This window comes from Pseudorasbora parva, chromosome 8, assembly GCF_024679245.1.
Source record: "Pseudorasbora parva isolate DD20220531a chromosome 8, ASM2467924v1, whole genome shotgun sequence".
NCBI classification, from domain to species: Eukaryota; Metazoa; Chordata; class Actinopteri; order Cypriniformes; family Gobionidae; genus Pseudorasbora; species Pseudorasbora parva.
In genome coordinates this window covers 4,025,774-4,049,529 of record NC_090179.1, presented here as the reverse complement: position 1 = coordinate 4,049,529, position 23,756 = coordinate 4,025,774, and the positions used below count along the sequence as shown (strand labels likewise).

The 23,756-nt window shown below is 39.6% G+C and overlaps 40 non-coding genes across 40 annotated transcripts; all 40 read right to left on the bottom strand.

The window, feature by feature from the left end:
* Positions 1-517: 517 nt before the first annotated feature.
* Positions 518-606, bottom strand: trnar-ucu (transfer RNA arginine (anticodon UCU)). The gene is given in 2 exon segments: positions 518-553; positions 570-606. It is a non-coding gene; the product is annotated as a tRNA-Arg (tRNA).
* Positions 607-748: 142 nt separating this feature from the next.
* On the bottom strand, positions 749-822 carry trnat-ugu (transfer RNA threonine (anticodon UGU)). Its single transcript has one exon. It is a non-coding gene; the product is annotated as a tRNA-Thr (tRNA).
* Positions 823-1,716: 894 nt separating this feature from the next.
* trnat-ugu (transfer RNA threonine (anticodon UGU)) lies at positions 1,717-1,790 on the bottom strand. Its single transcript has one exon. It is a non-coding gene; the product is annotated as a tRNA-Thr (tRNA).
* Positions 1,791-1,981: 191 nt separating this feature from the next.
* trnat-agu (transfer RNA threonine (anticodon AGU)) lies at positions 1,982-2,055 on the bottom strand. Its single transcript has one exon. It is a non-coding gene; the product is annotated as a tRNA-Thr (tRNA).
* Positions 2,056-4,777: 2,722 nt separating this feature from the next.
* On the bottom strand, positions 4,778-4,866 carry trnar-ucu (transfer RNA arginine (anticodon UCU)). The gene is given in 2 exon segments: positions 4,778-4,813; positions 4,830-4,866. It is a non-coding gene; the product is annotated as a tRNA-Arg (tRNA).
* Positions 4,867-5,008: 142 nt separating this feature from the next.
* Positions 5,009-5,082, bottom strand: trnat-ugu (transfer RNA threonine (anticodon UGU)). Its single transcript has one exon. It is a non-coding gene; the product is annotated as a tRNA-Thr (tRNA).
* A 191-nt stretch (positions 5,083-5,273) lies between these two features.
* Positions 5,274-5,347, bottom strand: trnat-agu (transfer RNA threonine (anticodon AGU)). The gene has a single exon. It is a non-coding gene; the product is annotated as a tRNA-Thr (tRNA).
* A 542-nt stretch (positions 5,348-5,889) lies between these two features.
* Positions 5,890-5,978, bottom strand: trnar-ucu (transfer RNA arginine (anticodon UCU)). The gene is given in 2 exon segments: positions 5,890-5,925; positions 5,942-5,978. It is a non-coding gene; the product is annotated as a tRNA-Arg (tRNA).
* A 142-nt stretch (positions 5,979-6,120) lies between these two features.
* trnat-ugu (transfer RNA threonine (anticodon UGU)) lies at positions 6,121-6,194 on the bottom strand. The gene has a single exon. It is a non-coding gene; the product is annotated as a tRNA-Thr (tRNA).
* A 663-nt stretch (positions 6,195-6,857) lies between these two features.
* trnar-ucu (transfer RNA arginine (anticodon UCU)) lies at positions 6,858-6,946 on the bottom strand. The gene is given in 2 exon segments: positions 6,858-6,893; positions 6,910-6,946. It is a non-coding gene; the product is annotated as a tRNA-Arg (tRNA).
* Positions 6,947-7,088: 142 nt separating this feature from the next.
* On the bottom strand, positions 7,089-7,162 carry trnat-ugu (transfer RNA threonine (anticodon UGU)). The gene has a single exon. It is a non-coding gene; the product is annotated as a tRNA-Thr (tRNA).
* Positions 7,163-7,353: 191 nt separating this feature from the next.
* Positions 7,354-7,427, bottom strand: trnat-agu (transfer RNA threonine (anticodon AGU)). The gene has a single exon. It is a non-coding gene; the product is annotated as a tRNA-Thr (tRNA).
* Positions 7,428-7,969: 542 nt separating this feature from the next.
* On the bottom strand, positions 7,970-8,058 carry trnar-ucu (transfer RNA arginine (anticodon UCU)). The gene is given in 2 exon segments: positions 7,970-8,005; positions 8,022-8,058. It is a non-coding gene; the product is annotated as a tRNA-Arg (tRNA).
* Positions 8,059-8,200: 142 nt separating this feature from the next.
* trnat-ugu (transfer RNA threonine (anticodon UGU)) lies at positions 8,201-8,274 on the bottom strand. Its single transcript has one exon. It is a non-coding gene; the product is annotated as a tRNA-Thr (tRNA).
* Positions 8,275-9,168: 894 nt separating this feature from the next.
* Positions 9,169-9,242, bottom strand: trnat-ugu (transfer RNA threonine (anticodon UGU)). The gene has a single exon. It is a non-coding gene; the product is annotated as a tRNA-Thr (tRNA).
* A 191-nt stretch (positions 9,243-9,433) lies between these two features.
* Positions 9,434-9,507, bottom strand: trnat-agu (transfer RNA threonine (anticodon AGU)). The gene has a single exon. It is a non-coding gene; the product is annotated as a tRNA-Thr (tRNA).
* A 2,723-nt stretch (positions 9,508-12,230) lies between these two features.
* Positions 12,231-12,319, bottom strand: trnar-ucu (transfer RNA arginine (anticodon UCU)). The gene is given in 2 exon segments: positions 12,231-12,266; positions 12,283-12,319. It is a non-coding gene; the product is annotated as a tRNA-Arg (tRNA).
* Positions 12,320-12,461: 142 nt separating this feature from the next.
* trnat-ugu (transfer RNA threonine (anticodon UGU)) lies at positions 12,462-12,535 on the bottom strand. The gene has a single exon. It is a non-coding gene; the product is annotated as a tRNA-Thr (tRNA).
* Positions 12,536-13,341: 806 nt separating this feature from the next.
* Positions 13,342-13,430, bottom strand: trnar-ucu (transfer RNA arginine (anticodon UCU)). The gene is given in 2 exon segments: positions 13,342-13,377; positions 13,394-13,430. It is a non-coding gene; the product is annotated as a tRNA-Arg (tRNA).
* Positions 13,431-13,572: 142 nt separating this feature from the next.
* trnat-ugu (transfer RNA threonine (anticodon UGU)) lies at positions 13,573-13,646 on the bottom strand. The gene has a single exon. It is a non-coding gene; the product is annotated as a tRNA-Thr (tRNA).
* An 805-nt stretch (positions 13,647-14,451) lies between these two features.
* Positions 14,452-14,540, bottom strand: trnar-ucu (transfer RNA arginine (anticodon UCU)). Its single transcript is given in 2 exon segments — positions 14,452-14,487; positions 14,504-14,540. It is a non-coding gene; the product is annotated as a tRNA-Arg (tRNA).
* A 142-nt stretch (positions 14,541-14,682) lies between these two features.
* trnat-ugu (transfer RNA threonine (anticodon UGU)) lies at positions 14,683-14,756 on the bottom strand. Its single transcript has one exon. It is a non-coding gene; the product is annotated as a tRNA-Thr (tRNA).
* A 191-nt stretch (positions 14,757-14,947) lies between these two features.
* Positions 14,948-15,021, bottom strand: trnat-agu (transfer RNA threonine (anticodon AGU)). The gene has a single exon. It is a non-coding gene; the product is annotated as a tRNA-Thr (tRNA).
* Positions 15,022-15,564: 543 nt separating this feature from the next.
* Positions 15,565-15,653, bottom strand: trnar-ucu (transfer RNA arginine (anticodon UCU)). Its single transcript is given in 2 exon segments — positions 15,565-15,600; positions 15,617-15,653. It is a non-coding gene; the product is annotated as a tRNA-Arg (tRNA).
* Positions 15,654-15,795: 142 nt separating this feature from the next.
* Positions 15,796-15,869, bottom strand: trnat-ugu (transfer RNA threonine (anticodon UGU)). The gene has a single exon. It is a non-coding gene; the product is annotated as a tRNA-Thr (tRNA).
* Positions 15,870-16,676: 807 nt separating this feature from the next.
* On the bottom strand, positions 16,677-16,765 carry trnar-ucu (transfer RNA arginine (anticodon UCU)). Its single transcript is given in 2 exon segments — positions 16,677-16,712; positions 16,729-16,765. It is a non-coding gene; the product is annotated as a tRNA-Arg (tRNA).
* Positions 16,766-16,907: 142 nt separating this feature from the next.
* Positions 16,908-16,981, bottom strand: trnat-ugu (transfer RNA threonine (anticodon UGU)). The gene has a single exon. It is a non-coding gene; the product is annotated as a tRNA-Thr (tRNA).
* An 807-nt stretch (positions 16,982-17,788) lies between these two features.
* trnar-ucu (transfer RNA arginine (anticodon UCU)) lies at positions 17,789-17,877 on the bottom strand. The gene is given in 2 exon segments: positions 17,789-17,824; positions 17,841-17,877. It is a non-coding gene; the product is annotated as a tRNA-Arg (tRNA).
* Positions 17,878-18,019: 142 nt separating this feature from the next.
* Positions 18,020-18,093, bottom strand: trnat-ugu (transfer RNA threonine (anticodon UGU)). Its single transcript has one exon. It is a non-coding gene; the product is annotated as a tRNA-Thr (tRNA).
* An 805-nt stretch (positions 18,094-18,898) lies between these two features.
* trnar-ucu (transfer RNA arginine (anticodon UCU)) lies at positions 18,899-18,987 on the bottom strand. Its single transcript is given in 2 exon segments — positions 18,899-18,934; positions 18,951-18,987. It is a non-coding gene; the product is annotated as a tRNA-Arg (tRNA).
* A 142-nt stretch (positions 18,988-19,129) lies between these two features.
* Positions 19,130-19,203, bottom strand: trnat-ugu (transfer RNA threonine (anticodon UGU)). Its single transcript has one exon. It is a non-coding gene; the product is annotated as a tRNA-Thr (tRNA).
* An 807-nt stretch (positions 19,204-20,010) lies between these two features.
* On the bottom strand, positions 20,011-20,099 carry trnar-ucu (transfer RNA arginine (anticodon UCU)). Its single transcript is given in 2 exon segments — positions 20,011-20,046; positions 20,063-20,099. It is a non-coding gene; the product is annotated as a tRNA-Arg (tRNA).
* A 142-nt stretch (positions 20,100-20,241) lies between these two features.
* Positions 20,242-20,315, bottom strand: trnat-ugu (transfer RNA threonine (anticodon UGU)). The gene has a single exon. It is a non-coding gene; the product is annotated as a tRNA-Thr (tRNA).
* Positions 20,316-21,120: 805 nt separating this feature from the next.
* trnar-ucu (transfer RNA arginine (anticodon UCU)) lies at positions 21,121-21,209 on the bottom strand. Its single transcript is given in 2 exon segments — positions 21,121-21,156; positions 21,173-21,209. It is a non-coding gene; the product is annotated as a tRNA-Arg (tRNA).
* Positions 21,210-21,351: 142 nt separating this feature from the next.
* Positions 21,352-21,425, bottom strand: trnat-ugu (transfer RNA threonine (anticodon UGU)). The gene has a single exon. It is a non-coding gene; the product is annotated as a tRNA-Thr (tRNA).
* An 805-nt stretch (positions 21,426-22,230) lies between these two features.
* Positions 22,231-22,319, bottom strand: trnar-ucu (transfer RNA arginine (anticodon UCU)). Its single transcript is given in 2 exon segments — positions 22,231-22,266; positions 22,283-22,319. It is a non-coding gene; the product is annotated as a tRNA-Arg (tRNA).
* Positions 22,320-22,461: 142 nt separating this feature from the next.
* On the bottom strand, positions 22,462-22,535 carry trnat-ugu (transfer RNA threonine (anticodon UGU)). Its single transcript has one exon. It is a non-coding gene; the product is annotated as a tRNA-Thr (tRNA).
* A 191-nt stretch (positions 22,536-22,726) lies between these two features.
* Positions 22,727-22,800, bottom strand: trnat-agu (transfer RNA threonine (anticodon AGU)). Its single transcript has one exon. It is a non-coding gene; the product is annotated as a tRNA-Thr (tRNA).
* A 540-nt stretch (positions 22,801-23,340) lies between these two features.
* On the bottom strand, positions 23,341-23,429 carry trnar-ucu (transfer RNA arginine (anticodon UCU)). Its single transcript is given in 2 exon segments — positions 23,341-23,376; positions 23,393-23,429. It is a non-coding gene; the product is annotated as a tRNA-Arg (tRNA).
* A 142-nt stretch (positions 23,430-23,571) lies between these two features.
* On the bottom strand, positions 23,572-23,645 carry trnat-ugu (transfer RNA threonine (anticodon UGU)). The gene has a single exon. It is a non-coding gene; the product is annotated as a tRNA-Thr (tRNA).
* Positions 23,646-23,756: the final 111 nt, after the last annotated feature.

Genomic DNA, 23,756 nt, shown 5'->3' with positions numbered 1-23,756 from the left:
TTTTGTATTCAAAGTCTAAAAGAGGTAGCATGTCAGGAAAAGAGCGGATTAAGTCATGATTAGGATCCTTTGAAGTTAGAGGATTATTTCCAAAAGCTGAAAAGTGTGCAGGCTTCTATTGAGGAATAAGGGAATGTCTCAAATCATTTCATTTTGGTTAAAATCTCTCAATACTCGTGTCTCAAATGTGTTGTGAACCCCCATTTGCAATAAATCTAAACTCTGTTTAAGCTAGCAGAAATGGAAGTCATTTCTTGCTAGGTAGGTGGCCATCAATTGGCAGTAGCAGTTTTTGGCCTAAACCAGTGTTTTTCAAACCATTCTTGTTATATTCCTTTTTAAAAAATGGGGACTTGAAGTGAGCTAATTAGTAGAGTATTCTGAAATCTGAGCTGGGTGTGTCCAACAGGGGAAATAAGACGAAGAGGAAAGGTAGGCTTCTGAAATACTTCATGTCCCAAAGGTTTAAGCATATGCTTGTCCAACACAAAGAAATCTGAGCAAAAGTATTTATGGATGACTCTGGTGGGACTCGAACCCACAGCCTTTGAATACCTCCATCCACAACCTAGAAGTCCAATGCGCTATCCATCGCGATACAGAGCCACAAGAACACACTTTCCAAGGCACTATGCCTTGTCCAGCACTTCTTAGCTTTCCAGTTCTTCCTTGCTGATACACACTGTTCAGCATGTAAAGACTTTCAAATGTGAAAAGTTTAAAAGTGCTCCCACATATCCTGTGGCATAGGCACTGCTGGGATTTGAACCCAGGATCTCCTGTTTACAAGACAGGCGCTTTGACCAACTAAGCCACAGCGCCAGCTGTAATACAAAGCATTTTGTTGGTATATAATGCCTTTAAGAAGTAGCACATCTTGAAAACAGCTGATTACCTCATGAAAGTTTTCCCTTTGAGCCTTTATTCACAACCTAGAAGTCCAGAAGGTGTGTCCTGTAGAGACTTTTATATCTGAAAAGTTTGGATGAATACTAGTAGAAGCCACACATTTTAGGCACTGCTGGGATTCGAACCCAGGATCTCCTGTTTACTCCTGTTTAAAGCTGAAAAGTGTGCAGGCTTCTATTGAGGAATAAGGGAATGTCTCAAATCATTTCATTTTGGTTAAAATCTCTCAATACTCGTGTCTCAAATGTGTTGTGAACCTCCATTTACAATAAATCTAAACTCTGTTTAAGCTAGCAGAAATGGAAAGCATTTCTTGCTAGGTAGGTGGCCATCAATTGGCAGTACCAGTTTTTGGCCTAAACCAGTGTTTTTCAAACCATTCTTGTTATATTCCTTTTTAAAAAATGGGGACTTGACGTGAGCTAATTAGTAGAGTATTCTGAAATCTGAGCTGGGTGTGTCCAACAGGGGAAATAAGACGAAGAGGAAAGGTAGGCTTCTGAAATACTTCATGTCCCAAAGGTTTAAGCATATGCTTGTCCAACACAAAGAAATCCGAGCAAAAGTTTTTATGGATGACTCTGGTGGGACTCGAACCCACAGCCTTTGAATACCTCCATCCACAACCTAGAAGTCCAATGCGCTATCCATCGCGATACAGAGGCACAAGAACACACTTTCCAAGGCACTATGCCTTGTCCAGCACTTCTTAGCTTTCCAGTTCTTCCTTGCTGATACACACTGTTCAGCATGTAAAGACTTTCAAATGTGAAAAGTTTAAAAGTGCTCCCACATATCCTATGGCATAGGCACGGCTGGGATTTGAACCCAGGATCTCCTGTTTACAAGACAGGCGCTTTGACCAACTAAGCCACAGCGCCAGCTGTAATACAAAGCATTTTTTTGGTATATAAAGCCTTAAAGAGGTAGCACATCTTGAAAACAGCTGATTACCTCATGAAAGTTTTCCCTTTGAGCCTTTATTCACAACCTAGAAGTCCAGAAGGTGTGTCCTGTAGAGACTTTTACATCTGAAAAGTTTGGATGAATACTAGTAGAAGCCACACATTTTAGGCACTGCTGGGATTCGAACCCAGGATCTCCTGTTTACTAGACAGGCATTTTAACAAACTAAGCCACAGCGCCAGGTACTTACCCTGGTTTGATACTTTTGTATTCAAAGCAGAGGTGTGGACTCGAGTCATGTGACTTGGACTCGAGTCAGACTCGAGTCATGAATTTGATGACTTTGGACTCGACTCGACAAAATGTACAAAGACTTGCAACTCGACTTGGACTTTAACATCAATGACTCGTGACTTCACTTGGACTTGAGCCTTATGACTCGAGAAGACTTGCTACTTTTTGGCAATTTTTCTTTCACACGGCCGCGCTGCTCTCAGTGAAAAAAAGCTGCACCTGTATGCATGCAGAGAGCACGCGCGCTGCCAGCACGAGTCACGACATCCAATCACTGTAGTCCCACGTTGGTTTGATTCGACAGTATCCATAGCTACCAAGTCCGCTTATAACACGTGACTTATTTGGGCTTCTTTTTTTGGTGAGTCGCGGCAAAAAATCTCAAGTTGCGGGTCGCGGTTTTTTGGGCTTATTTAAAAAAATGTGGTTGCTTGTTAGGAAAATATGACAAGCAACTTCGTTTCTTTACATTTATGGTCGCTGTTTTGTCCAAATACATTGCCTGACACTGTCTTCTCACAGCTAATAGCCATAGTGCAACGATACAAGTGCTGTATTCATTCGTCCTCATACATCCCGCCTCCTTCCCCTCTTTGAAGAAAAATTGCGTTCAACGTGCAGGCATGTGATGTGATGTTATAAATGTAATGATAGTTTGTAGACGTAAATAGACGAATACATTTTATTATTATTTTTTTTTACAAACAATGCAACAAGCAGAGATATACAGAGATGGAGAGGAAACAGGAGGTAAGCCACCTAATTTAATTTTAAAAATATTTTTTTATAATGTAGGCTATTTATTATGACTATTATTATTTGGCTATTATAAAAATAAATAATAAAAAAGTATAGGCTACTAATAATAACAATAGGTATGGTTCGAATGTATATTATTATAAACATGTCTCTATATTGCAGCGCTCTCAGTGTTTTCCTATGCACCAACTCCCAATCATAGACTCTAAAAAAAGTGCATAATAATCCTAAATAGTAGCATTAGTGTGACATTAGTAATTTTCAACACTCTTTAGGGCAGATTGCACATTGAGATGCAGGGCTTATCCTTTTTACGGTTTATAGTGTGCATGTTCACCACTGCTCCTTATATGTGTGCAATAACTCCGACTGGAGTTACCATAATCCTTCACGTCACTTTTTCTCTTTTTCCATCTCCAAACCTCTTCTGTTCATAGTCTTTATTGCAACTTGAAGAATTTTGTAAAATCCAATCTTTTTAAACTCCACGAGATTTCAATTTAATATGTTGCAGGCACATTTATTGATACATTATTAATCATAAATTATACTGATGATAATAAATAATATAATAATATTGGGCTTGTTTTGGGCCCCCCACCCCTCTAGGTATTCTTCATACCTGAGAAGAATAGGAAACAGATGTCAGGAAATCTATAGCCTCACATGTTGCATTTGAACTCTTTACTCATATCAATGTTGTTGTGTCAATATTCATTGTCTATAATACACTACGGTATACAATAATATTTCAGTTTCAGTGTATGCAATATTAAGAATATTTTGACTGCTTCAAAAGTCATAAGAAAGCCCTTTCCCTCCAGAAACTGAAGTCATATGCTTTGCCATGGCAAGCAGGCATAAAAAGTATAGCAAAACAAAATAACAGAATAAATTAAATTATTAAAGTAAACCAAATTAAACCAAAAATAAGCTAAACAATATTCCCATAATGGCCCTAAGTTTAGGCTAAAAGGACCTATATCTATTTGAAAGTTGAAGTTTTGCAATATGAGGTCAACACAATACAGGACTGAAGCTGCTGTGCATTGTTCTAGTGCAATATGCTGTTGAAATACAAGCATTTTCTGTGAAAATTTACATTTTCTGTTTTTTTACTGTATTTGCTTAATGTCATTGTATAAAAATAGGTTTAAATAAATACAAATCTTACAGACATACATAATTTATATAATTTTTATTTTTGTGGTAAGATGACTTGAAGTGACTCGAAACTAAAATGGTAGGACTTTGGACTCGACTTGAGACTTGTTGGCTTTGACTTCTGACTCGACTCGAGACTTGCCTCATCTTTGACTCGACTTGACTCGGGACTCGAGGGCAAAGACTTGAGACTTACTTGTGACTTGCATAACAATGACTTTGTCCCACCTCTGATTCAAAGTCTAAAAGAGGTAGCATGTCAGGAAAAGAGCTGATTAAGTCATGATTAGGTTCCTTTGAAGTTAGAGGATTATTTCCAAAAGCTGAAAAGTGTGCAGGCTTCTATTGAGGAATAAGGGAATGTCTCAAATAATTTCATTTTGGTTAAAATCTCTCAATACTCGTGTCTCAAATGTGTTGTGAACCTCCATTTACAATAAATCTAAACTCTGTTTAAGCTAGCAGAAATGGAAAGCATTTCTTGCTAGGTAGGTGGCCATCAATTGGCAGTAGCAGTTTTTGGCCTAAACCAGTGTTTTTCAAACCATTCTTGTTATATTCCTTTTTTAAAAATGGGGACTTGACGTGAGCTAATTAGTAGAGTATTCTGAAATCTGAGCTGGGTGTGTCCAACAGGGGAAATAAGACGAAGAGGAAAGGTAGGCTTCTGAAATACTTCATGTCCGAAAAGGTTTAAGCATATGCTTGTCCAACACAAAGATATCTGAGCAAAAGGTTTTATGGATGACTCTGGTGGGACTCGAACCCACAGCCTTTGAATACCTCCATTTACAACCTAGAAGTCCAATGCGCTATCCATTGCGCCACAGAGCCACAAGAATACGCTTTCCAAGGCACTATGTCTTGTCCAGCACTTCTTAGCTTTCCAGTTGTTCCTTGCTGATACACACTGTTCAGCATGTAAAGACTTTCAAATGTGAAAAGTTTAAAAGTGCTCCCACATATCCTGTGGCATAGGCACTGCTGGGATTTGAACCCAGGATCTCCTGTTTACAAGACAGGCGCTTTGACCAACTAAGCCACAGCGCCAGCTGTAATACGAAGCATTTTTTTGGTATATAAAGCCTTAAAGAGGTAGCACATCTTGAAAACAGCTGATTACCTCATGAAAGTTTTTCCTTTGAGCCTTTATTCACAACCTAGAAGTCCAGAAGGTGTGTCCTGTAGAGACTTTTACATCTGAAAAGTTTGGATGAATACTAGTAGAAGCCACATATATTAGGCACTGCTGGGATTCGAACCTAGGATCTCCTGTTTACTAGACAGGCGCTTTAACCAACTAAGCCACAGCGCCAGGTACTTACTTTGGTTTGATACTTTTGTATTCAAAGTCTAAAAGAGGTAGCATGTCAGGAAAAGAGCTGATTAAGTCATGATTAGGTTCCTTTGAAGTTAGAGGATTATTTCCAAAAGCTGAAAAGTGTGCAGGCTTCTATTGAGGAATAAGGGAATGTCTCAAATCATTTCATTTTGGTTAAAATCTCTCAATACTCGTGTCTCAAATGTGTTGTGAACCTCCATTTACAATAAATCTAAACTCTGTTTAAGCTAGCAAAAATGGAAAGCATTTCTTGCTAGGTAGGTGGCCATCAATTGGCAGTAGCAGTTTTTGGCCTAAACCAGTGTTTTTCAAACCATTCTTGTTATATTCCTTTTTTTAAAAAAGGGGACTTGACGTGAGCTAATTAGTAGAGTATTCTGAAATCTGAGCTGGGTGTGTCCAACAGGGGAAATAAGACGAAGAGGAAAGGTAGGCTTCTGAAATACTTCATGTCCGAAAAGGTTTAAGCATATGCTTGTCCAACACAAAGATATCTGAGCAAAAGTTTTTATGGATGACTCTGGTGGGACTCGAACCCACAGCCTTTGAATACCTCCATCCACAACCTAGAAGCCCAATGCGCTATCCATTGCGCCACAGAGCCAGAAGAACACACTTTCCAAGGCACTAAGCCTTGTCCAGCACTTCTTAGCTTTCCAGTTCTTCCTTGCTGATACACACTGTTCAGCATGTAAAGACTTTCAAATGTGAAAAGTTTAAAAGTGCTCCCACATATCCTGTGGCATAGGCACTGCTGGGATTTGAACCCAGGATCTCCTGTTTACAAGACAGGCGCTTTGACCAACTAAGCCACAGCACCAGCTGTAATACAAAGCATTTTGTTGGTATATAAAGCCTTAAAGAAGTAGCACATCTTGAAAACAGCTGATTACCTCATGAAAGTTTTCCCTTTGAGCCTTTATTCACAACCTAGAAGTCCAGAAGGTGTGTCCTGTAGAGACTTTTACATCTGAAAAGTTTGGATGAATACTAGTAGAAGCCACACATTTTAGGCACTGCTGGGATTCGAACCCAGGATCTCCTGTTTACTCCTGTTTAAAGCTGAAAAGTGTGCAGGCTTCTATTGAGGAATAAGGGAATATCTCAAATCATTTAATTTTGGTTAAAATCTCTCAATACTCATGTCTCAAATGTGTTGTGAACCTCCATTTACAATAAATCTAAACTCTGTTTAAGCTAGCAAAAATGGAAAGCATTTCTTGCTAGGTAGGTGGCCATCAATTGGTAGTAGCAGTTTTTGGCCTAAACCAGTGTTTTTCAAACCATTCTTGTTATATTCCTTTTTTAAAAATGGGGACTTGACGTGAGCTAATTAGTAGAGTATTCTGAAATCTGAGCTGGGTGTGTCCAACAGGGGAAATAAGACGAAGAGGAAAGGTAGGCTTCTGAAATACTTCATGTCCCAAAGATTTAAGCATATGCTTGTCCAACACAAAGATATCTGAGCAAAAGGTTTTATGGATGACTCTGGTGGGACTCGAACCCACAGCCTTTGAATACCTCCATTCACAACCTAGAAGTCCAATGCGCTATCCATTGCGCCACAGAGCCACAAGAATACGCTTTCCAAGGCACTATGCCTTGTCCAGCACTTCTTAGCTTTCCAGTTCATCCTTGCTGATACACACTGTTCAGCATGTAAAGACTTTCAAATGTGAAAAGTTTAAAAGTGCTCCCACATATCCTGTGGCATAGGCACTGCTGGGATTTGAACCCAGGATCTCCTGTTTACAAGACAGGCGCTTTGACCAACTAAGCCACAGCGCCAGCTGTAATACAAAGCATTTTTTTGGTATATAAAGCCTTAAAGAGGTAGCACATCTTGAAAACAGCTGATTACCTCATGAAAGTTTTTCCTTTGAGCCTTTATTCACAACCTAGAAGTCCAGAAGGTGTGTCCTGTAGAGACTTTTACATCTGAAAAGTTTGGATGAATACTAGTAGAAGCCACATATATTAGGCACTGCTGGGATTCGAACCTAGGATCTCCTGTTTACTAGACAGGCGCTTTAACCAACTAAGCCACAGCGCCAGGTACTTACTTTGGTTTGATACTTTTGTATTCAAAGTCTAAAAGAGGTAGCATGTCAGGAAAAGAGCTGATTAAGTCATGATTAGGTTCCTTTGAAGTTAGAGGATTATTTCCAAAAGCTGAAAAGTGTGCAGGCTTCTATTGAGGAATAAGGGAATGTCTCAAATCATTTCATTTTGGTTAAAATCTCTCAATACTCGTGTCTCAAATGTGTTGTGAACCTCCATTTACAATAAATCTAAACTCTGTTTAAGCTAGCAAAAATGGAAAGCATTTCTTGCTAGGTAGGTGGCCATCAATTGGCAGTAGCAGTTTTTGGCCTAAACCAGTGTTTTTCAAACCATTCTTGTTATATTCCTTTTTTTAAAAATGGGGACTTGACGTGAGCTAATTAGTAGAGTATTCTGAAATCTGAGCTGGGTGTGTCCAACAGGGGAAATAAGACGAAGAGGAAAGGTAGGCTTCTGAAATACTTCATGTCCGAAAAGGTTTAAGCATATGCTTGTCCAACACAAAGATATCTGAGCAAAAGTTTTTATGGATGACTCTGGTGGGACTCGAACCCACAGCCTTTGAATACCTCCATCCACAACCTAGAAGCCCAATGCGCTATCCATTGCGCCACAGAGCCAGAAGAACACACTTTCCAAGGCACTAAGCCTTGTCCAGCACTTCTTAGCTTTCCAGTTCTTCCTTGCTGATACACACTGTTCAGCATGTAAAGACTTTCAAATGTGAAAAGTTTAAAAGTGCTCCCACATATCCTGTGGCATAGGCACTGCTGGGATTTGAACCCAGGATCTCCTGTTTACAAGACAGGCGCTTTGACCAACTAAGCCACAGCGCCAGCTGTAATACAAAGCATTTTGTTGGTATATAATGCCTTTAAGAAGTAGCACATCTTGAAAACAGCTGATTACCTCATGAAAGTTTTCCCTTTGAGCCTTTATTCACAACCTAGAAGTCCAGAAGGTGTGTCCTGTAGAGACTTTTATATCTGAAAAGTTTGGATGAATACTAGTAGAAGCCACACATTTTAGGCACTGCTGGGATTCGAACCCAGGATCTCCTGTTTACTCCTGTTTAAAGCTGAAAAGTGTGCAGGCTTCTATTGAGGAATAAGGGAATGTCTCAAATCATTTCATTTTGGTTAAAATCTCTCAATACTCGTGTCTCAAATGTGTTGTGAACCTCCATTTACAATAAATCTAAACTCTGTTTAAGCTAGCAGAAATGGAAAGCATTTCTTGCTAGGTAGGTGGCCATCAATTGGCAGTACCAGTTTTTGGCCTAAACCAGTGTTTTTCAAACCATTCTTGTTATATTCCTTTTTAAAAAATGGGGACTTGACGTGAGCTAATTAGTAGAGTATTCTGAAATCTGAGCTGGGTGTGTCCAACAGGGGAAATAAGACGAAGAGGAAAGGTAGGCTTCTGAAATACTTCATGTCCCAAAGGTTTAAGCATATGCTTGTCCAACACAAAGAAATCCGAGCAAAAGTTTTTATGGATGACTCTGGTGGGACTCGAACCCACAGCCTTTGAATACCTCCATCCACAACCTAGAAGTCCAATGCGCTATCCATCGCGATACAGAGGCACAAGAACACACTTTCCAAGGCACTATGCCTTGTCCAGCACTTCTTAGCTTTCCAGTTCTTCCTTGCTGATACACACTGTTCAGCATGTAAAGACTTTCAAATGTGAAAAGTTTAAAAGTGCTCCCACATATCCTATGGCATAGGCACGGCTGGGATTTGAACCCAGGATCTCCTGTTTACAAGACAGGCGCTTTGACCAACTAAGCCACAGCGCCAGCTGTAATACAAAGCATTTTTTTGGTATATAAAGCCTTAAAGAGGTAGCACATCTTGAAAACAGCTGATTACCTCATGAAAGTTTTCCCTTTGAGCCTTTATTCACAACCTAGAAGTCCAGAAGGTGTGTCCTGTAGAGACTTTTACATCTGAAAAGTTTGGATGAATACTAGTAGAAGCCACACATTTTAGGCACTGCTGGGATTCGAACCCAGGATCTCCTGTTTACTAGACAGGCATTTTAACAAACTAAGCCACAGCGCCAGGTACTTACCCTGGTTTGATACTTTTGTATTCAAAGCAGAGGTGTGGACTCGAGTCATGTGACTTGGACTCGAGTCAGACTCGAGTCATGAATTTGATGACTTTGGACTCGACTCGACAAAATGTACAAAGACTTGCAACTCGACTTGGACTTTAACATCAATGACTCGTGACTTCACTTGGACTTGAGCCTTATGACTCGAGAAGACTTGCTACTTTTTGGCAATTTTTCTTTCACACGGCCGCGCTGCTCTCAGTGAAAAAAAGCTGCACCTGTATGCATGCAGAGAGCACGCGCGCTGCCAGCACGAGTCACGACATCCAATCACTGTAGTCCCACGTTGGTTTGATTCGACAGTATCCATAGCTACCAAGTCCGCTTATAACACGTGACTTATTTGGGCTTCTTTTTTTGGTGAGTCGCGGCAAAAAATCTCAAGTTGCGGGTCGCGGTTTTTTGGGCTTATTTAAAAAAATGTGGTTGCTTGTTAGGAAAATATGACAAGCAACTTCGTTTCTTTACATTTATGGTCGCTGTTTTGTCCAAATACATTGCCTGACACTGTCTTCTCACAGCTAATAGCCATAGTGCAACGATACAAGTGCTGTATTCATTCGTCCTCATACATCCCGCCTCCTTCCCCTCTTTGAAGAAAAATTGCGTTCAACGTGCAGGCATGTGATGTGATGTTATAAATGTAATGATAGTTTGTAGACGTAAATAGACGAATACATTTTATTATTATTTTTTTTTACAAACAATGCAACAAGCAGAGATATACAGAGATGGAGAGGAAACAGGAGGTAAGCCACCTAATTTAATTTTAAAAATATTTTTTTATAATGTAGGCTATTTATTATGACTATTATTATTTGGCTATTATAAAAATAAATAATAAAAAAGTATAGGCTACTAATAATAACAATAGGTATGGTTCGAATGTATATTATTATAAACATGTCTCTATATTGCAGCGCTCTCAGTGTTTTCCTATGCACCAACTCCCAATCATAGACTCTAAAAAAAGTGCATAATAATCCTAAATAGTAGCATTAGTGTGACATTAGTAATTTTCAACACTCTTTAGGGCAGATTGCACATTGAGATGCAGGGCTTATCCTTTTTACGGTTTATAGTGTGCATGTTCACCACTGCTCCTTATATGTGTGCAATAACTCCGACTGGAGTTACCATAATCCTTCACGTCACTTTTTCTCTTTTTCCATCTCCAAACCTCTTCTGTTCATAGTCTTTATTGCAACTTGAAGAATTTTGTAAAATCCAATCTTTTTAAACTCCACGAGATTTCAATTTAATATGTTGCAGGCACATTTATTGATACATTATTAATCATAAATTATACTGATGATAATAAATAATATAATAATATTGGGCTTGTTTTGGGCCCCCCACCCCTCTAGGTATTCTTCATACCTGAGAAGAATAGGAAACAGATGTCAGGAAATCTATAGCCTCACATGTTGCATTTGAACTCTTTACTCATATCAATGTTGTTGTGTCAATATTCATTGTCTATAATACACTACGGTATACAATAATATTTCAGTTTCAGTGTATGCAATATTAAGAATATTTTGACTGCTTCAAAAGTCATAAGAAAGCCCTTTCCCTCCAGAAACTGAAGTCATATGCTTTGCCATGGCAAGCAGGCATAAAAAGTATAGCAAAACAAAATAACAGAATAAATTAAATTATTAAAGTAAACCAAATTAAACCAAAAATAAGCTAAACAATATTCCCATAATGGCCCTAAGTTTAGGCTAAAAGGACCTATATCTATTTGAAAGTTGAAGTTTTGCAATATGAGGTCAACACAATACAGGACTGAAGCTGCTGTGCATTGTTCTAGTGCAATATGCTGTTGAAATACAAGCATTTTCTGTGAAAATTTACATTTTCTGTTTTTTTACTGTATTTGCTTAATGTCATTGTATAAAAATAGGTTTAAATAAATACAAATCTTACAGACATACATAATTTATATAATTTTTATTTTTGTGGTAAGATGACTTGAAGTGACTCGAAACTAAAATGGTAGGACTTTGGACTCGACTTGAGACTTGTTGGCTTTGACTTCTGACTCGACTCGAGACTTGCCTCATCTTTGACTCGACTTGACTCGGGACTCGAGGGCAAAGACTTGAGACTTACTTGTGACTTGCATAACAATGACTTTGTCCCACCTCTGATTCAAAGTCTAAAAGAGGTAGCATGTCAGGAAAAGAGCTGATTAAGTCATGATTAGGTTCCTTTGAAGTTAGAGGATTATTTCCAAAAGCTGAAAAGTGTGCAGGCTTCTATTGAGGAATAAGGGAATGTCTCAAATCATTTCATTTTGGTTAAAATCTCTCAATACTCGTGTCTCAAATGTGTTGTGAACCTCCATTTACAATAAATCTAAACTCTGTTTAAGCTAGCAAAAATGGAAAGCATTTCTTGCTAGGTAGGTGGCCATCAATTGGCAGTAGCAGTTTTTGGCCTAAACCAGTGTTTTTCAAACCATTCTTGTTATATTCCTTTTTTTAAAAAAGGGGACTTGACGTGAGCTAATTAGTAGAGTATTCTGAAATCTGAGCTGGGTGTGTCCAACAGGGGAAATAAGACGAAGAGGAAAGGTAGGCTTCTGAAATACTTCATGCCCGAAAAGGTTTAAGCATATGCTTGTCCAACACAAAGATATCTGAGCAAAAGGTTTTATGGATGACTCTGGTGGGACTCGAACCCACAGCCTTTGAATACCTCCATTTACAACCTAGAAGTCCAATGCGCTATCCATTGCGCCACAGAGCCACAAGAATACGCTTTCCAAGGGACTATGTCTTGTCCAGCACTTCTTAGCTTTCCAGTTCTTCCTTGCTGATACACACTGTTCAGCATGTAAAGACTTTCAAATGTGAAAAGTTTAAAAGTGCTCCCACATATCCTGTGGCATAGGCACTGCTGGGATTTGAACCCAGGATCTCCTGTTTACAAGACAGGCGCTTTGACCAACTAAGCCAAAGCGCCAGCTGTAATACAAAGCATTTTTTGGTATATAAAGCCTTAAAGAGGTAGCACATCTTGAAAACAGCTGATTACCTCATGAAAGTTTTTCCTTTGAGCCTTTATTCACAACCTAGAAGTCCAGAAGGTGTGTCCTGTAGAGACTTTTACATCTGAAAAGTTTGGATGAATACTAGTAGAAGCCACATATATTAGGCACTGCTGGGATTCGAACCTAGGATCTCCTGTTTACTAGACAGGCGCTTTAACCAACTAAGACAGAGCGCCAGGTACTTCCTTAGGTTTGATACTTTTGTATTCAAAGTCTAAAAGAGGTAGCATGTCAGGAAAAGAGCTGATTATGTCATGATTAGGTTCCTTTGAAGTTAGAGGATAATTTCCAAAAGCTGAAAAGTGTGCAGGCTTCTATTGAGGAATAAGGGAATGTCTCAAATCATTTCATTTTGGTTAAAATCTCTCAATACTCGTGTCTCAAATGTGTTGTGAACCTCCATTTACAATAAATCTAAACTCTGTTTAAGCTAGCAGAAATGGAAAGCATTTCTTGCTAGGTAGGTGGCCATCAATTGGCAGTAGCAGTTTTTGGCCTAAACCAGTGTTTTTCAAACCATTCTTGTTATATTCCTTTTTTTTAAAAAGGGGACTTTACGTGAGCTAATTAGTAGAGTATTCTGAAATCTGAGCTGGGTGTGTCCAACAGGGGAAATAAGACGAAGAGGAAAGGTAGGCTTCTGAAATACTTCATGTCCGAAAAGGTTTAAGCATATGCTTGTCCAACACAAAGATATCTGAGCAAAAGGTTTTATGGATGACTCTGGTGGGACTCGAACCCACAGCCTTTGAATAATTCCATTTACAACCTAGAAGTCCAATGCGCTATCCATTGCGCCACAGAGCCACAAGAACACGCTTTCCAAGGCACTATGTCTTGTCCAGCACTTCTTAGCTTTCCAGTTCTTCCTTGCTGATACACACTGTTCAGCATGTAAAGACTTTCAAATGTGAAAAGTTTAAAAGTGCTCCTACATATCCTGTGGCATAGGCACTGCTGGGATTTGAACCCAGGATCTCCTGTTTACAAGACAGGCGCTTTGACCAACTAAGCCAAAGCGCCAGCTGTAATACAAAGCATTTTTTTGGTATATAGAGCCTTAAAGAGGTAGCACATCTTGAAAACAGCTGATTACCTCATGAAAGTTTTTCCTTTGAGCCTTTATTCACAACCTAGAAGTCCAGAAGGTGTGTCCTGTAGAGACTTTTACATCTGAAAAGTTTGGATGAATACTAGTAGAAGCCACATATATTAGGCACTGCTGGGATTCGAACCTAGGATCTCCTGTTTACTAGACAGGCGCTTTAACCAACTAAGACAGAGCGCCAGGTACTTCCTTAGGTTTGATACTTTTGTATTCAAAGTCTAAAAGAGGTAGCATGTCAGGAAAAGAGCTGATTAAGTCATGATTAGGTTCCTTTGAAGTTAGAGGATTATTTCCAAAAGCTGAAAAGTGTGCAGGCTTCTATTGAGGAATAAGGGAATGTCTCAAATCATTTCATTTTGGTTAAAATCTCTCAATACTCGTGTCTCAAATGTGTTGTGAACCTCCATTTACAATAAATCTAAACTCTGTTTAAGCTAGCAGAAATGGAAAGCATTTCTTGCTAGGTAGGTGGCCATCAATTGGCAGTAGCAGTTTTTGGCCTAAACCAGTGTTTTTCAAACCATTCTTGTTATATTCCTTTTTTAAAAATGGGGACTTGACGTGAGCTAATTAGTAGAGTATTCTGAAATCTGAGCTGGGTGTGTCCAACAGGGGAAATAAGACGAAGAGGAAAGGTAGGCTTCTGAAATACTTCATGTCCCAAAGGTTTAAGCATATGCTTGTCCAACACAAAGATATCTGAGCAAAAGGTTTTATGGATGACTCTGGTGGGACTCGAACCCACAGCCTTTGAATACCTCCATTTACAACCTAGAAGTCCAATGCGCTATCCATTGCGCCACAGAGCCACAAGAATACGCTTTCCAAGGCACTATGTCTTGTCCAGCACTTCTTAGCTTTCCAGTTGTTCCTTGCTGATACACACTGTTCAGCATGTAAAGACTTTCAAATGTGAAAAGTTTAAAAGTGCTCCCACATATCCTGTGGCATAGGCACTGCTGGGATTTGAACCCAGGATCTCCTGTTTACAAGACAGGCGCTTTGACCAACTAAGCCACAGCGCCAGCTGTAATACAAAGCATTTTTTTGGTATATAAAGCCTTAAAGAGGTAGCACATCTTGAAAACAGCTGATTACCTCATGAAAGTTTTTCCTTTGAGCCTTTATTCACAACCTAGAAGTCCAGAAGGTGTGTCCTGTAGAGACTTTTACATCTGAAAAGTTTGGATGAATACTAGTAGAACCCACATATATTAGGCACTGCTGGGATTCGAACCTAGGATCTCCTGTTTACTAGACAGGCGCTTTAACCAACTAAGCCACAGCGCCAGGTACTTACTTTGGTTTGATACTTTTGTATTCAAAGTCTAAAAGAGGTAGCATGTCAGGAAAAGAGCTGATTAAGTCATGATTAGGTTCCTTTGAAGTTAGAGGATTATTTCCAAAAGCTGAAAAGTGTGCAGGCTTCTATTGAGGAATAAGGGAATGTCTCAAATCATTTCATTTTGGTTAAAATCTCTCAATACTCGTGTCTCAAATGTGTTGTGAACCTCCATTTACAATAAATCTAAACTCTGTTTAAGCTAGCAAAAATGGAAAGCATTTCTTGCTAGGTAGGTGGCCATCAATTGGCAGTAGCAGTTTTTGGCCTAAACCAGTGTTTTTCAAACCATTCTTGTTATATTCCTTTTTTTTAAAAAAGGGGACTTGACGTGAGCTAATTAGTAGAGTATTCTGAAATCTGAGCTGGGTGTGTCCAACAGGGGAAATAAGACAAAGAGGAAAGGTAGGCTTCTGAAATACTTCATGTCCGAAAAGGTTTAAGCATATGCTTGTCCAACACAAAGATATCTGAGCAAAAGGTTTTATGGATGACTCTGGTGGGACTCGAACCCACAGCCTTTGAATACCTCCATTCACAACCTAGAAGTCCAATGCGCTATCCATTGCTCCACAGAGCCACAAGAATACGCTTTCCAAGGCACTATGTCTTGTCCAGCACTTCTTAGCTTTCCAGTTGTTCCTTGCTGATACACACTGTTCAGCATGTAAAGACTTTCAAATGTGAAAAGTTTAAAAGTGCTCCCACATATCCTGTGGCATAGGCACTGCTGGGATTTGAACCCAGGATCTCCTGTTTACAAGACAGGCGCTTTGACCAACTAAGCCACAGCGCCAGCTGTAGTACAAAGCATTTTTTTGGTATATAAAGCCTTAAAGAGGTAGCACATCTTGAAAACAGCTGATTACCTCATGAAAGTTTTTCCTTTGAGCCTTTATTCACAACCTAGAAGTCCAGAAGGTGTGTCCTGTAGAGACTTTTACATCTGAAAAGTTTGGATGAATACTAGTAGAAGCCACATATATTAGGCACTGCTGGGATTCGAACCTAGGATCTCCCGTTTACTAGACAGGCGCTTTAACCAACTAAGACAGAGCGCCAGGTACTTCCTTAGGTTTGATACTTTTGTATTCAAAGTCTAAAAGAGGTAGCATGTCAGGAAAAGAGCTGATTAAGTCATGATTAGGTTCCTTTGAAGTTAGAGGATTATTTCCAAAAGCTGAAAAGTGTGCAGGCTTCTATTGAGGAATAAGGGAATGTCTCAAATCATTTCATTTTGGTTAAAATCTCTCAATACTCGTGTCTCAAATGTGTTGTGAACCTCCATTTACAATAAATCTAAACTCTGTTTAAGCTAGCAAAAATGGAAAGCATTTCTTGCTAGGTAGGTGGCCATCAATTGGCAGTAGCAGTTTTTGGCCTAAACCAGTGTTTTTCAAACCATTCTTGTTATATTCCTTTTTTTTAAAAAGGGGACTTGACGTGAGCTAATTAGTAGAGTATTCTGAAATCTGAGCTGGGTGTGTCCAACAGGGGAAATAAGACAAAGAGGAAAGGTAGGCTTCTGAAATACTTCATGTCCGAAAAGGTTTAAGCATATGCTTGTCCAACACAAAGATATCTGAGCAAAAGGTTTTATGGATGACTCTGGTGGGACTCGAACCCACAGCCTTTGAATACCTCCATTCACAACCTAGAAGTCCAATGCGCTATCCATTGCTCCACAGAGCCACAAGAATACGCTTTCCAAGGCACTATGTCTTGTCCAGCACTTCTTAGCTTTCCAGTTGTTCCTTGCTGATACACACTGTTCAGCATGTAAAGACTTTCAAATGTGAAAAGTTTAAAAGTGCTCCCACATATCCTGTGGCATAGGCACTGCTGGGATTTGAACCCAGGATCTCCTGTTTACAAGACAGGCGCTTTGACCAACTAAGCCACAGCGCCAGCTGTAGTACAAAGCATTTTTTTGGTATATAAAGCCTTAAAGAGGTAGCACATCTTGAAAACAGCTGATTACCTCATGAAAGTTTTTCCTTTGAGCCTTTATTCACAACCTAGAAGTCCAGAAGGTGTGTCCTGTAGAGACTTTTACATCTGAAAAGTTTGGATGAATACTAGTAGAAGCCACATATATTAGGCACTGCTGGGATTCGAACCTAGGATCTCCCGTTTACTAGACAGGCGCTTTAACCAACTAAGACAGAGCGCCAGGTACTTCCTTAGGTTTGATACTTTTGTATTCAAAGTCTAAAAGAGGTAGCATGTCAGGAAAAGAGCTGATTAAGTCATGATTAGGTTCCTTTGAAGTTAGAGGATTATTTCCAAAAGCTGAAAAGTGTGCAGGCTTCTATTGAGGAATAAGGGAATGTCTCAAATCATTTCATTTTGGTTAAAATCTCTCAATACTCGTGTCTCAAATGTGTTGTGAACCTCCATTTACAATAAATCTAAACTCTGTTTAAGCTAGCAAAAATGGAAAGCATTTCTTGCTAGGTAGGTGGCCATCAATTGGCAGTAGCAGTTTTTGGCCTAAACCAGTGTTTTTCAAACCATTCTTGTTATATTCCTTTTTTTTAAAAAGGGGACTTGACGTGAGCTAATTAGTAGAGTATTCTGAAATCTGAGCTGGGTGTGTCCAACAGGGGAAATAAGACGAAGAGGAAAGGTAGGCTTCTGAAATACTTCATGTCCGAAAAGGTTTAAGCATATGCTTGTCCAACACAAAGATATCTGAGCAAAAGGTTTTATGGATGACTCTGGTGGGACTCGAACCCACAGCCTTTGAATACTTCCATTTACAACCTAGAAGTCCAATGCGCTATCCATTGCGCCACAGAGCCACAAGAATACGCTTTCCAAGGCACTATGTCTTGTCCAGCACTTCTTAGCTTTCCAGTTGTTCCTTGCTGATACACACTGTTCAGCATGTAAAGACTTTCAAATGTGAAAAGTTTAAAAGTGCTCCCACATATCCTGTGGCATAGGCACTGCTGGGATTTGAACCCAGGATCTCCTGTTTACAAGACAGGCGCTTTGACCAACTAAGCCACAGCACGAGCTGTAATACAAAGCATTTTTTTGGTATATAAAGCCTTAAAGAGGTAGCACATCTTGAAAACAGCTGATTACCTCATGAAAGTTTTTCCTTTGAGCCTTTATTCACAACCTAGAAGTCCAGAAGGTGTGTCCTGTAGAGACTTTTACATCTGAAAAGTTTGGATGAATACTAGTAGAAGCCACATATATTAGGCACTGCTGGGATTCGAACCTAGGATCTCCTGTTTACTAGACAGGCGCTTTAACCAACTAAGACAGAGCGCCAGGTACTTCCTTAGGTTTTATACTTTTGTATTCAAAGTCTAAAAGAGGTAGCATGTCAGGAAAAGAGCTGATTAAGTCATGATTAGGTTCCTTTGAAGTTAGAGGATTATTTCCAAAAGCTGAAAAGTGTGCAGGCTTCTATTGAGGAATAAGGGAATGTCTCAAATCATTTCATTTTGGTTAAAATCTCTCAATACTCGTGTCTCAAATGTGTTGTGAACCTCCATTTACAATAAATCTAAACTCTGTTTAAGCTAGCAGAAATGGAAAGCATTTCTTGCTAGGTAGGTGGCCATCAATTGGCAGTAGCAGTTTTTGGCCTAAACCAGTGTTTTTCAAACCATTCTTGTTATATTCCTTTTTTAAAAATGGGGACTTGACGTGAGCTAATTAGTAGAGTATTCTGAAATATGAGCTGGGTTTGTCCAACAGGGGAAATAAGACGAAGAGGAAAGGTAGGCTTCTGAAATACTTCATGTCCCAAAGGTTTAAGCATATGCTTGTCCAACACAAAGATATCTGAGCAAAAGGTTTTATGGATGACTCTGGTGGGACTCGAACCCACAGCCTTTGAATACCTCCATTTACAACCTAGAAGTCCAATGCGCTATCCATTGCGCCACAGAGCCACAAGAATACGCTTTCCAAGGCACTATGTCTTGTCCAGCACTTCTTAGCTTTCCAGTTGTTCCTTGCTGATACACACTGTTCAGCATGTAAAGACTTTCAAATGTGAAAAGTTTAAAAGTGCTCCCACATATCCTGTGGCATAGGCACTGCTGGGATTTGAACCCAGGATCTCCTGTTTACAAGACAGGCGCTTTGACCAACTAAGCCACAGCGCCAGCTGTAGTACAAAGCATTTTTTTGGTATATAAAGCCTTAAAGAGGTAGCACATCTTGAAAACAGCTGATTACCTCATGAAAGTTTTTCCTTTGAGCCTTTATTCACAACCTAGAAGTCCAGAAGGTGTGTCCTGTAGAGACTTTTACATCTGAAAAGTTTGGATGAATACTAGTAGAAGCCACATATATTAGGCACTGCTGGGATTCGAACCTAGGATCTCCCGTTTACTAGACAGGCGCTTTAACCAACTAAGACAGAGCGCCAGGTACTTCCTTAGGTTTGATACTTTTGTATTCAAAGTCTAAAAGAGGTAGCATGTCAGGAAAAGAGCTGATTAAGTCATGATTAGGTTCCTTTGAAGTTAGAGGATTATTTCCAAAAGCTGAAAAGTGTGCAGGCTTCTATTGAGGAATAAGGGAATGTCTCAAATCATTTCATTTTGGTTAAAATCTCTCAATACTCGTGTCTCAAATGTGTTGTGAACCTCCATTTACAATAAATCTAAACTCTGTTTAAGCTAGCAAAAATGGAAAGCATTTCTTGCTAGGTAGGTGGCCATCAATTGGCAGTAGCAGTTTTTGGCCTAAACCAGTGTTTTTCAAACCATTCTTGTTATATTCCTTTTTTTTAAAAAGGGGACTTGACGTGAGCTAATTAGTAGAGTATTCTGAAATCTGAGCTGGGTGTGTCCAACAGGGGAAATAAGAAGAAGAGGAAAGGTAGGCTTCTGAAATACTTCATGTCCGAAAAGGTTTAAGCATATGCTTGTCCAACACAAAGATATCTGAGCAAAAGGTTTTATGGATGACTCTGGTGGGACTCGAACCCACAGCCTTTGAATACTTCCATTTACAACCTAGAAGTCCAATGCGCTATCCATTGCGCCACAGAGCCACAAGAATACGCTTTCCAAGGCACTATGTCTTGTCCAGCACTTCTTAGCTTTCCAGTTGTTCCTTGCTGATACACACTGTTCAGCATGTAAAGACTTTCAAATGTGAAAAGTTTAAAAGTGCTCCCACATATCCTGTGGCATAGGCACTGCTGGGATTTGAACCCAGGATCTCCTGTTTACAAGACAGGCGCTTTGACCAACTAAGCCACAGCACGAGCTGTAATACAAAGCATTTTTTTGGTATATAAAGCCTTAAAGAGGTAGCACATCTTGAAAACAGCTGATTACCTCATGAAAGTTTTTCCTTTGAGCCTTTATTCACAACCTAGAAGTCCAGAAGGTGTGTCCTGTAGAGACTTTTACATCTGAAAAGTTTGGATGAATACTAGTAGAAGCCACATATATTAGGCACTGCTGGGATTCGAACCTAGGATCTCCTGTTTACTAGACAGGCGCTTTAACCAACTAAGACAGAGCGCCAGGTACTTCCTTAGGTTTGATACTTTTGTATTCAAAGTCTAAAAGAGGTAGCATGTCAGGAAAAGAACTGATTAAGTCATGATTAGGTTCCTTTGAAGTTAGAGGATTATTTCCAAAAGCTGAAAAGTGTGCAGGCTTCTATTGAGGAATAAGGGAATGTCTCAAATCATTTCATTTTGGTTAAAATCTCTCAATACTCGTGTCTCAAATGTGTTGTGAACCTCCATTTACAATAAATCTAAACTCTGTTTAAGCTAGCAGAAATGGAAAGCATTTCTTGCTAGGTAGGTGGCCATCAATTGGCAGTAGCAGTTTTTGGCCTAAACCAGTGTTTTTCAAACCATTCTTGTTATATTCCTTTTTTAAAAATGGGGACTTGACGTGAGCTAATTAGTAGAGTATTCTGAAATATGAGCTGGGTGTGTCCAACAGGGGAAATAAGACGAAGAGGAAAGGTAGGCTTCTGAAATACTTCATGTTCCAAAGGTTTAAGCATATGCTTGTCCAACACAAAGATATCTGAGCAAAAGGTTTTATGGATGACTCTGGTGGGACTCGAACCCACAGCCTTTGAATACTTCCATTTACAACCTAGAAGTCCAATGCGCTATCCATTGCGCCACAGAGCCACAAGAATACGCTTTCCAAGGCACTATGTCTTGTCCAGCACTTCTTAGCTTTCCAGTTGTTCCTTGCTGATACACACTGTTCAGCATGTAAAGACTTTCAAATGTGAAAAGTTTAAAAGTGCTCCCACATATCCTGTGGCATAGGCACTGCTGGGATTTGAACCCAGGATCTCCTGTTTACAAGACAGGCGCTTTGACCAACTAAGCCACAGCACGAGCTGTAATACAAAGCATTTTTTTGGTATATAAAGCCTTAAAGAGGTAGCACATCTTGAAAACAGCTGATTACCTCATGAAAGTTTTTCCTTTGAGCCTTTATTCACAACCTAGAAGTCCAGAAGGTGTGTCCTGTAGAGACTTTTACATCTGAAAAGTTTGGATGAATACTAGTAGAAGCCACATATATTAGGCACTGCTGGGATTCGAACCTAGGATCTCCTGTTTACTAGACAGGCGCTTTAACCAACTAAGACAGAGCGCCAGGTACTTCCTTAGGTTTGATACTTTTGTATTCAAAGTCTAAAAGAGGTAGCATGTCAGGAAAAGAACTGATTAAGTCATGATTAGGTTCCTTTGAAGTTAGAGGATTATTTCCAAAAGCTGAAAAGTGTGCAGGCTTCTATTGAGGAATAAGGGAATGTCTCAAATCATTTCATTTTGGTTAAAATCTCTCAATACTCGTGTCTCAAATGTGTTGTGAACCTCCATTTACAATAAATCTAAACTCTGTTTAAGCTAGCAGAAATGGAAAGCATTTCTTGCTAGGTAGGTGGCCATCAATTGGCAGTAGCAGTTTTTGGCCTAAACCAGTGTTTTTCAAACCATTCTTGTTATATTCCTTTTTTAAAAATGGGGACTTGACGTGAGCTAATTAGTAGAGTATTCTGAAATATGAGCTGGGTGTGTCCAACAGGGGAAATAAGACGAAGAGGAAAGGTAGGCTTCTGAAATACTTCATGTTCCAAAGGTTTAAGCATATGCTTGTCCAACACAAAGATATCTGAGCAAAAGGTTTTATGGATGACTCTGGTGGGACTCGAACCCACAGCCTTTGAATACCTCCATTTACAACCTAGAAGTCCAATGTGCTATCCATTGCGCCACAGAGCCACAAGAATACGCTTTCCAAGGCACTATGTCTTGTCCAGCACTTCTTAGCTTTCCAGTTCTTCCTTGCTGATACACACTGTTCAGCATGTAAAGACTTTCAAATGTGAAAAGTTTAAAAGTGCTCCCACATATCCTGTGGCATAGGCACTGCTGGGATTTGAACCCAGGATCTCCTGTTTACAAGACAGGCGCTTTGACCAACTAAGCCACAGCGCCAGCTGTAATACAAAGCATTTTTTTGGTATATAAAGCCTTAAAGAGGTAGCACATCTTGAAAACAGCTGATTACCTCATGAAAGTTTTTCCTTTGAGCCTTTATTCACAACCTAGAAGTCCAGAAGGTGTGTCCTGTAGAGACTTTTACATCTGAAAAGTTTGGATGAATACTAGTAGAAGCCACATATATTAGGCACTGCTGGGATTCGAACCCGGGATCTCCTGTTTACTAGACAGGCGCTTTAACCAACTAAGACAGAGCGCCAGGTACTTCCTTAGGTTTGATACTTTTGTATTCAAAGTCTAAAAGAGGTAGCATGTCAGGAAAAGAGCTGATTAAGTCATGATTAGGTTCCTTTGAAGTTAGAGGATTATTTCCAAAAGCTGAAAAGTGTGCAGGCTTCTATTGAGGAATAAGGGAATGTCTCAAATAATTTCATTTTGGTTAAAATCTCTCAATACTCGTGTCTCAAATGTGTTGTGAACCTCCATTTACAATAAATCTAAACTCTGTTTAAGCTAGCAGAAATGGAAAGCATTTCTTGCTAGGTAGGTGGCCATCAATTGGCAGTAGCAGTTTTTGGCCTAAACCAGTGTTTTTCAAACCATTCTTGTTATATTCCTTTTTTAAAAATGGGGACTTGACGTGAGCTAATTAGTAGAGTATTCTGAAATATGAGCTGGGTGTGTCCAACAGGGGAAATAAGACGAAGAGGAAAGGTAGGCTTCTGAAATACTTCATGTCCCAAAGGTTTAAGCATATGCTTGTCCAACACAAAGATATCTGAGCAAAAGGTTTTATGGATGACTCTGGTGGGACTCGAACCCACAGCCTTTGAATACCTCCATTTACAACCTAGAAGTCCAATGCGCTATCCATTGCGCCACAGAGCCACAAGAATACGCTTTCCAAGGCACTATGTCTTGTCCAGCACTTCTTAGCTTTCCAGTTCTTCCTTGCTGATACACACTGTTCAGCATGTAAAGACTTTCAAATGTGAAAAGTTTAAAAGTGCTCCCACATATCCTGTGGCATAGGCACTGCTGGGATTTGAACCCAGGATCTCCTGTTTACAAGACAGGCGCTTTGACCAACTAAGCCACAGCGCCAGCTGTAATGCAAAGCATTTTTTTGGTATATAAAGCCTTAAAGAGGTAGCACATCTTGAAAACAGCTGATTACCTCATGAAAGTTTTTCCTTTGAGCCTTTATTCACAACC